Below are 10,892 nucleotides of genomic sequence, written 5' to 3'. Positions count from 1 at the left end.
ATGATGAGATTTGAAAAAAATATCATCATTCTTTTTCTGCCAATCGCAGCGCCTCTCGATCATTTTAAATATTTCATGTCAACAATGTCGGGAATCGAGCCCGAGACCTCTTGCACGGCAGGCAAGCGCACTGACCACTGCACCATGAGGCCCAATAAAATACCACAAAGAATGTTCTTCTGAAGTTTCGTAATTTGTCCCTGAAGTATGGAACATTAAACTATTTATTTTTAATTTGTCTTCATGACGCCACAGTTTTCTTGAAGATTGTTAATTTTTCCATTCACCCTTTAATTTTACTCACGACGTCTGAAATTTGAAATGTTTGTACTAAGAGGGCGTTTATAATTTACTCGTATGCATATTCTTTTACGATTTTTGTACTTATTTTTATACAATCAAAAATAATGTTCCCTCGCTGGTCCCGTGCCGAGGTAAACATTTTATATAATTTTGAAACATGGCCTAAATACATAATTTGTTCCCTGAACACAGATTTAGTAGAGTATTTGAACTTTTTTTTTTGAATTACGTATGTTATTTATAGCTTGAAAACAATTATATATTTTCTTGTTTTTTTTTTAAAACTCTTCATACAGGATGTTCTTTAGACCCTGTCACATCCGAAACCACGATGATCAGTATGGCAAGAAGACATGTTAGCATATTAAAAAAATATTTAGAACGAAGAAAACTTTTAAAATTAAGATATTTAAAAAAACCAATAGTTTCTCACTTCTGCAGGGAAGGGGTGCGGCTGCGCGGTTGACGGTGTATCAGACTCCCCGCTTCCCCCTCCTCGTTTCTCCCCTGCAGAAGTAAACAACCATTGTTTTTTTTTTCTATATTTTATTTTTTAACTTTTAGTCGTTCTAAAATTATTTTTTTATGTGCCAATATGTCTTCTTGCTCATACTTATCATCGTTATTTCGGATGTGACAGGGTTGAAAGAACATCCTGAATAAAAAAGAAAAAAAGACGGGTACAAATTTTTATAAAAAATTGTTCATTTTCAGTATACAGTGAAACCCCAAAATTACATCCCCACAATTTGCGTTTTCCCGCATCTTGCGTTTTCCCGCAATTTGCGTTTTCCCGTATTTTGCGTTTTCCCGCAATTTGCGTTTCCCCTTAATTGCATTTTCCCGCCTTTTTCATTTTCCCGCCATTTGCAATTTGCGTTTTCCTGAAATTTGAGTTTTTCCGCAATTTGCGTTTTCCCGCAATTTGCGTTTTCCCGCAATTTGCGTTTTCCGCAATTTACGTATTATTTTAAGTCCCATGAATTTTGATTTTTTTAGTACATTTACTACTCAGTTTTAAGTTTTTTTCCGCACTCAAAACTCGACAGCTCAAGAGTCTGAAGTTAGTCTCTAGTTTTTATCATTATACCAACTTGTTGGTAAGTTGAATTAATAGAAAAAATTATTGCCACCACAGTTTATTGTATTTTTAAAGCATTTATTGCCGCCATTTTCGTGTTTCGTTGTAGTTTTGAAGATGGTTTATTGTGTTTTACAGACATTTATTATTTATATATTCAAAAAAAAAGTTGCAATATAATAATGGTTTAAACATTGCTCCATAATTTTTTTAATGGAAAATAATTCTGAATGTTTTTTTTCACTGCCTATTTACATTTTCCCTTCATTTACATTTTTTTTGTCGGCCCCTTGAAAAATGTTTTTTGGGGTTTTACTGTATTTATTCTCTTAGTGGTGGGGGTCAGTGCTGTGCAAGCTCCTGACGTCACTGCGACCTGTGAAGATCTATTGCGACGGGTCGCCGTGAATATTTCTCACCCTCCAAGCCCGGGTCTTTAAAGAGACCTAGCTGCTGTGTGGAAGGCGAGAGCTTACATTTTGCTGAATCTCCCCCTCCAAGCCCAGATCCGTAAAGTACCGCGAAAATTTACTGTATCTACAAAATTTAATAAAAAACCCGCATTATAATCAAACCACAAATTTAAAAAAAAGAGCTTACTATCTATTGTAATTATAATATTGAGGTTTGTAAAGTAGTAATTTTAATTTTTGCTGCTTTCTACATAACTACGTTCAAAAGTAATAGAGGTGGGTGTTTTAGTTACTAAAACAGATATTTCTAAAATAAAATGATCCCTAAATCCATATTACTCTATTTGCAATCAATCAAAGTTACTAACTTTCGCATGTAATACAATTATTCATTAATTTAATACAATTACTAATTGATTGCTGCATTAGGGCTTTCATTCGAATGAATTTCGCAATCAAATGCATTCGATTATTTTCATTTGAATGAATCATCTCTTACTCCTATAGTCCTTAAAATGTAACATGATTAGAATGACAGATGTCAGAAAAAGTGTAAACATAACTTTGTAGCAACGTCAAAGGAGTTATTTATATTGACACACGAAAAATCATTTGTATCTGGCGTGTTAATTTATTTTTTTATTACAATGCTTGAAACATAAATCAACATTAAAATATAAAATCAGCTTTAAAACTAAAATAAACCTAATTATTAACGACGTTCTTACAAGGTTACATCAATTTTCAAAAACGTTAGGTTACATCAATTTTCAAAAACGTTAGGTTACATCAATTTTCAAAAACGTTAGGTTACATCAATTTTCAAAAACGTAATCAATTTACATTGATCAATCTGTCCCATCTCTAACGTTTTTGAAAATTGATGTAACCTTGTAAGAACGTCGTTAATAATTCATCAATGTAAATTAGTCGTTAATAATTCATCAATGTAAATTGATCAAATAAAAAAATTATTCGTTTGATGTTGTTCATGAAAAAAGTATAAATATCTCATTTTTTGGTGAAATGTTAAACACACTATAATAGGCTTGTTTTTTTCGTTTTTTATATCAATTTTCGGAAACAGAGTTTCATGATTGCATGAAATAACTGATCAAATCGATTTGATCAGTGATCAATAATTTCCCATTACAAATGAAATTAGTTTGACAGCTGTCATTCTAATCGAGCTATATTTTAAGGACTATAACATCGAAACGAATCCAACCCACACGATATCGCCCAAAAAAGACGATACGTATTGATAACAGTTACCGTGAAAATCTACGCAACTATTTAAGTTTTAAAGTTGTCTCGAAAAGTGAAAGTTTCGCATCTAAGGTTTAAAAATTAAATTACACAGGTGTCGGTATTCGCCTAAAATGAGGCCTTTTTTTCAATACATAGACATTTTAAGAAAAAGACTTGTAGTTTGCGTTTAACAAGTTTCTAGATATCGCATTGAAGTAAATAACTATAGAAATATGATCTTAAATGTAATCACGTTTTTTGACCACTGTTAATCCACTTTGGTGGATGTAATATTTAGAATAATGTTTTATCATTTTTAAATTCAAAAGAGATTTGTAAAAATATCTTTTATATTTTTAAAAGTTTTAATTGTTATATTTTTACGGAGTGTTGATTTATTCGGCTGTTGACTTAAGAAAAACACGTCAATGTGAAATAGATTTGATTTTCATTTAAATTGAAATCTATTTTAGGATTAAGACAAAACTTGGTATAAAAAATTACGCATTTCATCTTATGGCAACATTGTTAAATTCTAGTTCATTTGACTTAAGAGGACATTTAAACTAACCGAGAGGCCTAGAAACTCTTAGTCATTTGACATAAGACAACTTTCAAACTCAGAGACCTAGTGAGGAAGTTCAGTGCTATGGGAAATTAGATATTCAAAATGTTTTCTTAGGTGCCGTAAAAATCAGAGCATTGAATTGTGCGGCAACGTCACAAATCAATCATTTTTAATTAAAATAAATTTTTAACATGTTTTTTTTACTATACAGGGTGTTCTTTAAACCCTGTCACATCCGAAACCACGATGATCAGTATGGGCAAGAAGACATATTAGCATATTGAAAAAAAAATTTAGAACAAAGAAAATTAAAAAAATATATTGCAAAAACAAATGGTTGCTTGCTTCTGCAGGGGAGAAGTGAGGGAAGAGCGGCGGAGTATCAGACTCACCCTCGTTTCTCCCCTGTAGAAGTAAGCAACCATTTGTTTTTTTTTATATTTTATTTTTTTAAATTTTAATCATTTAAAAAAAAAAATTGATGTGCTAATATGTCTTCTTGCTCATACTGACCATTGTGGGGTCGGATGTGACAGGGTGTAATGAACACCCTGTATATACATTATTATTTTTTAAAAATTAGTATGTCTTTTACTATGTATTTTCCTATGTTTAGAGTGTTTTTTACAATTTTTACAATGTTTTTGTACTATATTTTCACCTACTACCTTTATTATTTTTTTTCTTTGTATTTTATTACTTTTTTTTTTTTAACTGTCTTAGAACAGGGTAAATAACCCTAGTTAGACAGTCGGAGCAATTTTATGTAAATGATATGATAAATAATAATAATAATCAATGATAGAGTGTTGCGATGGATTTTCGGTTTCCGCTAAGCCAACCCATCAATCAGAACAACTCACCCCAGAGAATCAGCGATGTCGATGTTTGTGAAGTTAAAGAGCTGAAACCTTTATTTATGCGGGTGAGATTCATCTAATTGAATTATTTCACCTACATAATAGGCAACTCCTGAAAATCTCATTTTTTCAATTTCAATACTTCTCTGAAATAAAGGTTTCAGCTCTTTAACTTCACAAACATCAACAGATGAAAGAATTGAAGGAATATTTATGTTCAAATATAGGCAGAATGGTGAATGTTACACAGTGTGTAAAGTGGCCACTTAAACCAGCCAAATGACAGGTCATAAGCCCTGCAGATGCCTAGACTTCTATATTACCTTCTCTAAAATGTTCTTCATCTCTGCTGTAATATTTTAATATAAACAGCTCCCTAGGGAGTTGAATCCAGTCCTTGTCTACACAAATTTAGATAAACTCAAAATATTGTTGTACATGAAAATGTTTTTTTTTTGTTTTTGGCTTAGTTCGATAGTCTCAAACCCACTGAACTTCTTCATTGTACGCCGTCGAGTTCTAGGTCAAAAAGGTTCATTGTAGCAAGGTGTTCATTCAATATTATAGTGATAACCGTCACTTAGTTTCCGCTTAGTTTCATCAGGTCGAAAGCAAACCTTTGCGAGTACCTGCTACTGAATGTTGCACAGCGATTAATGTGGTCACCTAAACCAGCCAGTGACAGGTCATAAGCCTAGACTTCATATTCCTTTAAATAAATAACGTAAATTAAAATTACGTCTTGTGACACCCATTTCGATTCTTAATTTTCACTCACAACCGCCACAAATGGACGTGTAGATCTTTCGTCATTTGTGCCGTGAACTTTTCTTAGATTAATTAAAGTAATATGCTAGAATTAATTACCTAGCATGCCCGTGAATAATAAACAAATACTTAACAAAAATGTATTTTTAATATTGTATTTATTAAGTAGGTAATTTAATACTGTATCATATTGCAAGTGTGTATATAATTTATAGCGAGATATTTTAAGTACGTTCAAATGCTTGTAGGAATTAATCCTATCAAATTTTGATAAGTCCGTCATCGTGGTTTCGTCGGAGTTCTGTACAGTATTATTTAAGTATTTTTTCGTACCAGTTTTGACCGTAATTGTTTCTGAAGCGTGGAGTAGCACCGATCCTGACATGTGCCTCCGAAACCCGGGTTATGACAAAGAATATTGAGGGAACCATTGCAGCTTTCGAAAGAAGAATCCTCAGAGTTGTCCACGGCCCTGTGAGAGAAAAAAACCATCGGCGTCGTCGCCACAATAGGAAGCTATACAAAATCTATAGAGCGCCCGATGCGATCAACTCCATCAAGGTGGGACGCTCGTAGTGGGCTGGCCATAATTAAAATGGACGACGAAAACCCCTGGAAACGCCTAACTCTGTGCCACAAGGACGATAAAGACTAGAAAGGTCCAAAATGTGATGGATGGACTGCATCGATGCAGATATGCAGCAGACCGGCAAGAGTCGTGGAGGCTCCTGGATTCAGCCAAGGCCCACTCAGGGCTGTCGAGCTTATGATGATGATGATCATCATCGTGGTTTACACACTTTGATTAATAAAAACATGGAATTTCCATTGATTAAAAAAATAAAATATAAATATTTATAGCATTTTTTTTGGTCAAACATTTTATTAAATGTTAAAAAATATTTGCGTATAACCACTATCCGACTTTTTTATGTCTACTGGTTTTGAGACCTAGCCGTGTCTTCGTCAGGACACCAATTACTTTTAATAAATCCCAAGATGCGAATTTTCGTAAAACGAGTGTGTATCAAAAAATGACATCTTGATAAGTTGCGTGAATTGTTTCTCAATTATTTGAAGTCGCGAATGTTAAAAACAAAGCTTTTGTTCAGTTGTTAGAAATGTTTTTGTTACATATTTTGTAAATAGTAATTGTATGGAATGCAAAACTAACCGATGTGTTGTCAACCTATCTATCTACCCAGACTGAGCTTACCTACCGAGTTACTCAAATGTTGAACTCAATTTTCTAAAATTAGTACATGAAGCTGTAACTTTTTCGGTCTTCATCTCCTCTGAGGTCGCGAAGCGTCGTCCTTCCATAGTCCTCGTCATCTTTGGGAACAGGAAAAGTCGCAAGGGGCAAAGTCCGGTGAACACGGTGGCCGGGTGCATCAAAGCGGACTGGTTCTTTGACAAAAAGACGCCAAGCCGCGAGGCGTGAGCGGGCATTTGTCATTTCCGCTCTGGAATAATCTTGGAAATTCGCCAATCCCACCAAAACGCGTCTGTCAAAAACTAAGTGTACGAAATGTTCGAAAATTGACGGGTAATTACAAACATGTTAAATTAAAATTTTCTGTATTTCTTTATCTAATCTCTTATCGTGGGTACAGCTAGATAACTTCTAAATCGGCATTTTTGATTTACCCGCTAAAAACATTAATATCTTGCTCCGCGAATGCTTCAAATAGTCTAGTGGTTATTAATTACAATCATTACAATATTTGAATTTGTCCAAATGTTCGTAGACAAAAGACTGGATTTCACCCCCTCTTGAGTCATTAAGATTAACAAATTACAACAGAGATGGAAAATACCTTTAAGACGGGAATATGGAAGTCTAGGCATTTACAGGTCTTATGACCTGTCATTGGCTGGTTTAAGTGGCCACTTTAGACACTGTGTAACATTCACCATTTTGCCTATGTTTGAACATCCACATTTCTTCAATTCTTCCATCTATTGATTTTAGTGAAGTTAGAGAGCTGACACCTTTATTGTGTGTTCAAACATAGGCAAACTGATGAATGTTACACAATGTGTAAAGTGGCCACTTAAACCAGCCAATGACAGGTCATAAGCCCTGTAACTGCCTAGACTTCCAAATTCCCTTATTTAAGGTATTCTCCATCCCTGTTGTAATTTGTTAATTACAATCATATTGTGATACTCTAGAGATATTTTATAAAATATGCCAGACGTACTTAAGACCTTTATCAGAGAATGGAGATCAAGTATAGGTCCCTACTTTACTAAAGACATCGGGCTACACTAGAACTTACATAGACATTGGAAGAACGACGGAAGAGAGGGGACTTGATAGAAACTTATAATATACCGTAAAACGGGGTTAAATTGCACCATCAAGGGTAACATTGCATCAAAAAAAAAAAGTTTTTAGAGACACCTGTTGTCATTGCTACTAACAATAACTCATTGTTTCTCCAAATATTCAATGGATGTCACTTTTCACTCTTACCTAAGGTTATTTTCCATTCAATATGGTACTTTAGTACTGAGCGATTAGCGGTTTGGGTTGGTTGTGCAGTTTTTATGAATAATTTCTATAGGTAATTCTTATCACATCTTCAACAGTGTGTATCATTCTAAGGTGAGTAAAGTGGTTTCGTATGTTGAATTTTGTCATGTATTTGATAATACCAGTATTTCTTACTAAATTTACCAAAACATATTAATATTTCCATGTCCATGTGGAATCTATTAAGATACTGAAGGAAAAAAAAAGTGATGCAATGTCACCCCGCCCTAGGGCTTACTTTGCATCATTTTTCAAAAAATTATAGCTTGTATATGAAACTACAAAATATACTTATAACCACAAAAAAGTAAAGGAAATATTTTATATAACCATGACATTTATTGTCAAAAACACTACTCATCTCCTCGATGAAAAAAAATCATTATAGCTGAAAAGTTATTAAAAAGTGATGCAATTTAACCCCGTTTTACGGTACTCAATAATTACTATGACTGCCCCCTGCGTGAGCTGTAGCAATTAAATCCCAACACAAATTTACTGGGTCATAACTGGAAGCTCTATCGTCCCCAATTCCGCCTCAATCCCAAGATAAACTTTCTTCCAGCAGGGTAGTTTCAGACCGGAATAAATTGTCAAGTCTAGTTGTCCGTTTCATTTCGGGCAACCAGTTCAAAACCGTTTGGATGCTTTTTTTTAAAGAACGCGGACAAAAAGCAGTACACAAGACGCAGGCGTATCAGCAAAGGCTGCCTGCCTAGAACGAATAATAATAATGATGATTTGAACTCATGACTCATATATTTGTAGCATTCATGAAGTAGGCTAAAAATTGTGTTTTTGTGGGTAACTCACAAATGCTGATTTTAAAGTTATCATAGTCCTTAAAATACAGCTTGATTAAAATGACAGCTAATGTGACTAGTAATGGTAAAGTACTGATCACTGACCATGTATCGATCAAATTGATTTTATCAGTTTTTTCATGCAAACATTTAACTCTGTTTCCGAAAATTGATATAAAAACGCAAAAGCAAGCCTATTATAGTCTGTTTAAGACAATTATTCACCAAAAATAAGACATTAATCTTTTTTTCATGAACAACATCAAATGAATTATTTTTTTATTCGATCGATTTACATTGATCAATTTGTCTCATCTCTAACATTTTTGCAAAATGATGTAATCTTGTAAGAACGTCGTTAATAATTAGGTTTATTTTGGTTTTTTCTTTAATTTGAAAGCTGATTTTATATATTTATGTTGATGTATATGTCAAGCATTGCATTAAAAAAATAAATTAACATGACAGATATTAATGATTTTTCGTGTGTCAATATAACTCCTTAAATGTTTTAAAAGACAATTATTCACCAAAAAAATAAGACATTTATACTTTTTTCATGATCAACACATTAAATCAATCATTTTACATTGATTAATTTTTCCCATCTCTGAAGTTTTTGCATAATGATGTAATCTTGTAAGATCGTCTTTAATAATTAGGTTTATTTTTTTAGTTTTAAAGCTGATTTTGTATATTTATGTTGAATTATATGTCAAGCATTGTATTAAAAATATAAATTAACATGCCAGATACAAATGATTTTTCGTGTCAATATAAATCACCCCTTAGATGTCACTACAAAGTTTTGCTGACAACTGTCATTCTAATCGAGCTACATTTTAAGGACTATAGTCGCAGTAATTACTCCACGATATTATTATAAGCACCTCTACTAACTGTTCAGTGTTTTTCGACCGGACATTTTTTACTCGTAATATCTGGCAGCACTGAACTTTCTTGATTGTTGCCAGACTATATTCGTAATCCGCAGGCGAGTCTGGGTGGGGTAGAGGGGACAATTCGGGTACATATCTAGAGACAATATTCACTGTATTATACAATAGTTACAATAATGAAACCTTTAGGAATAGTTCTGTTGGCACATCACCAAATGAGAATATTGTTTAAAACTTAATAAACTCCTTTATTTAAACATGCCTTGTTTCATTTTACACTACAGCGGTCACCCGACAGTTCTAGTTATGGATATAAGAACCTGCTGCAGACAAACACGAGGCCAATAATGTTGTAAGATAAATATTTCTATTAACATATTACAACAGAGATGAAGAACATTTAAGAGAAGGTAATATGGAAGTCCAGGCATCTACAGGGCCTATGACCTGTCAATGGGTGGTTTAAGTGGCCACTTTACACACTGTGTAACATTCACCATTCTGCCTATATTTGAATATCCATATTCCTTCAATTCTTAATCATCTGTTGATGTTTGTGAAGTTAAAGAGCTGAAACCTTTATTTATGCGGGTGAGATTCATCTAATTGAATTATTTCACCTACATACTAGGCAAAGCCTGAAAATATTATTTTTACAATTTCTATACTTCTTCATGGACCAGGTAATTTATCAACAATATTTTGAGTTTGTCCAAATTTTTGTAGACAAGGACTGGGTTCAACTCCCTGGGGAGCTGTTTATATTAATATATTAAGCTCATAGACAATTGGAATTCTAGACCCTATTTACAAAATTCAGGTATTTTAGGAAAGCTAGATAACCAATCAACGTGCAGCTACAAAGCGCATGGACGAGTGGAATTCCAGCAAAGTTAGAATGATATCAATAAATTTACAAAAAATAGAGCATAGTAGTAAGTTTGTCAAGTGTTCATGCCAAGAAGTAAGCAATAAAAAACTAAATAAATAAAGCACTGTTTCAACTCCATGGTTAACAAAGGGAGATAGATGTCCGAAGAGAATCTTTTGTAGACAGAAGGTAGATGCCGTCACCATGTGGTTCACTGGCTGCTGGAGAATTTCTGGAAACGCACGTGTGTAGACTGGGGGATTATGCCTATTGTTCCAACGACTTGGTGTCCATTTTGGTCCGCATTATTTCATTTTATGAGACGCAACATTCCTGTTCAATTCACTTTTTTACGTGAATATTACACAAACGCGTGTATGAGCGGTTTGATTTATCATTTTGGATGTTATTAGAAGGCAGATATTTGAAATATTATTAAGTATGGGTGTAGTGTTCCAAATAGCAAAATTTAGGTACTTTCGCGTCAAAAGCTGATGCATTCTTAAACGGTTTTAATGGACTCATATAAAATT

This window comes from Micrasema longulum, unplaced genomic scaffold (assembly GCF_059751315.1).
Source record: "Micrasema longulum isolate JH-2025_06_02 unplaced genomic scaffold, ASM5975131v1 h1tg001358l, whole genome shotgun sequence".
Lineage (NCBI taxonomy): Eukaryota > Metazoa > Arthropoda > Insecta > Trichoptera > Brachycentridae > Micrasema > Micrasema longulum.
This window is presented reverse-complemented; position numbering follows the sequence as displayed.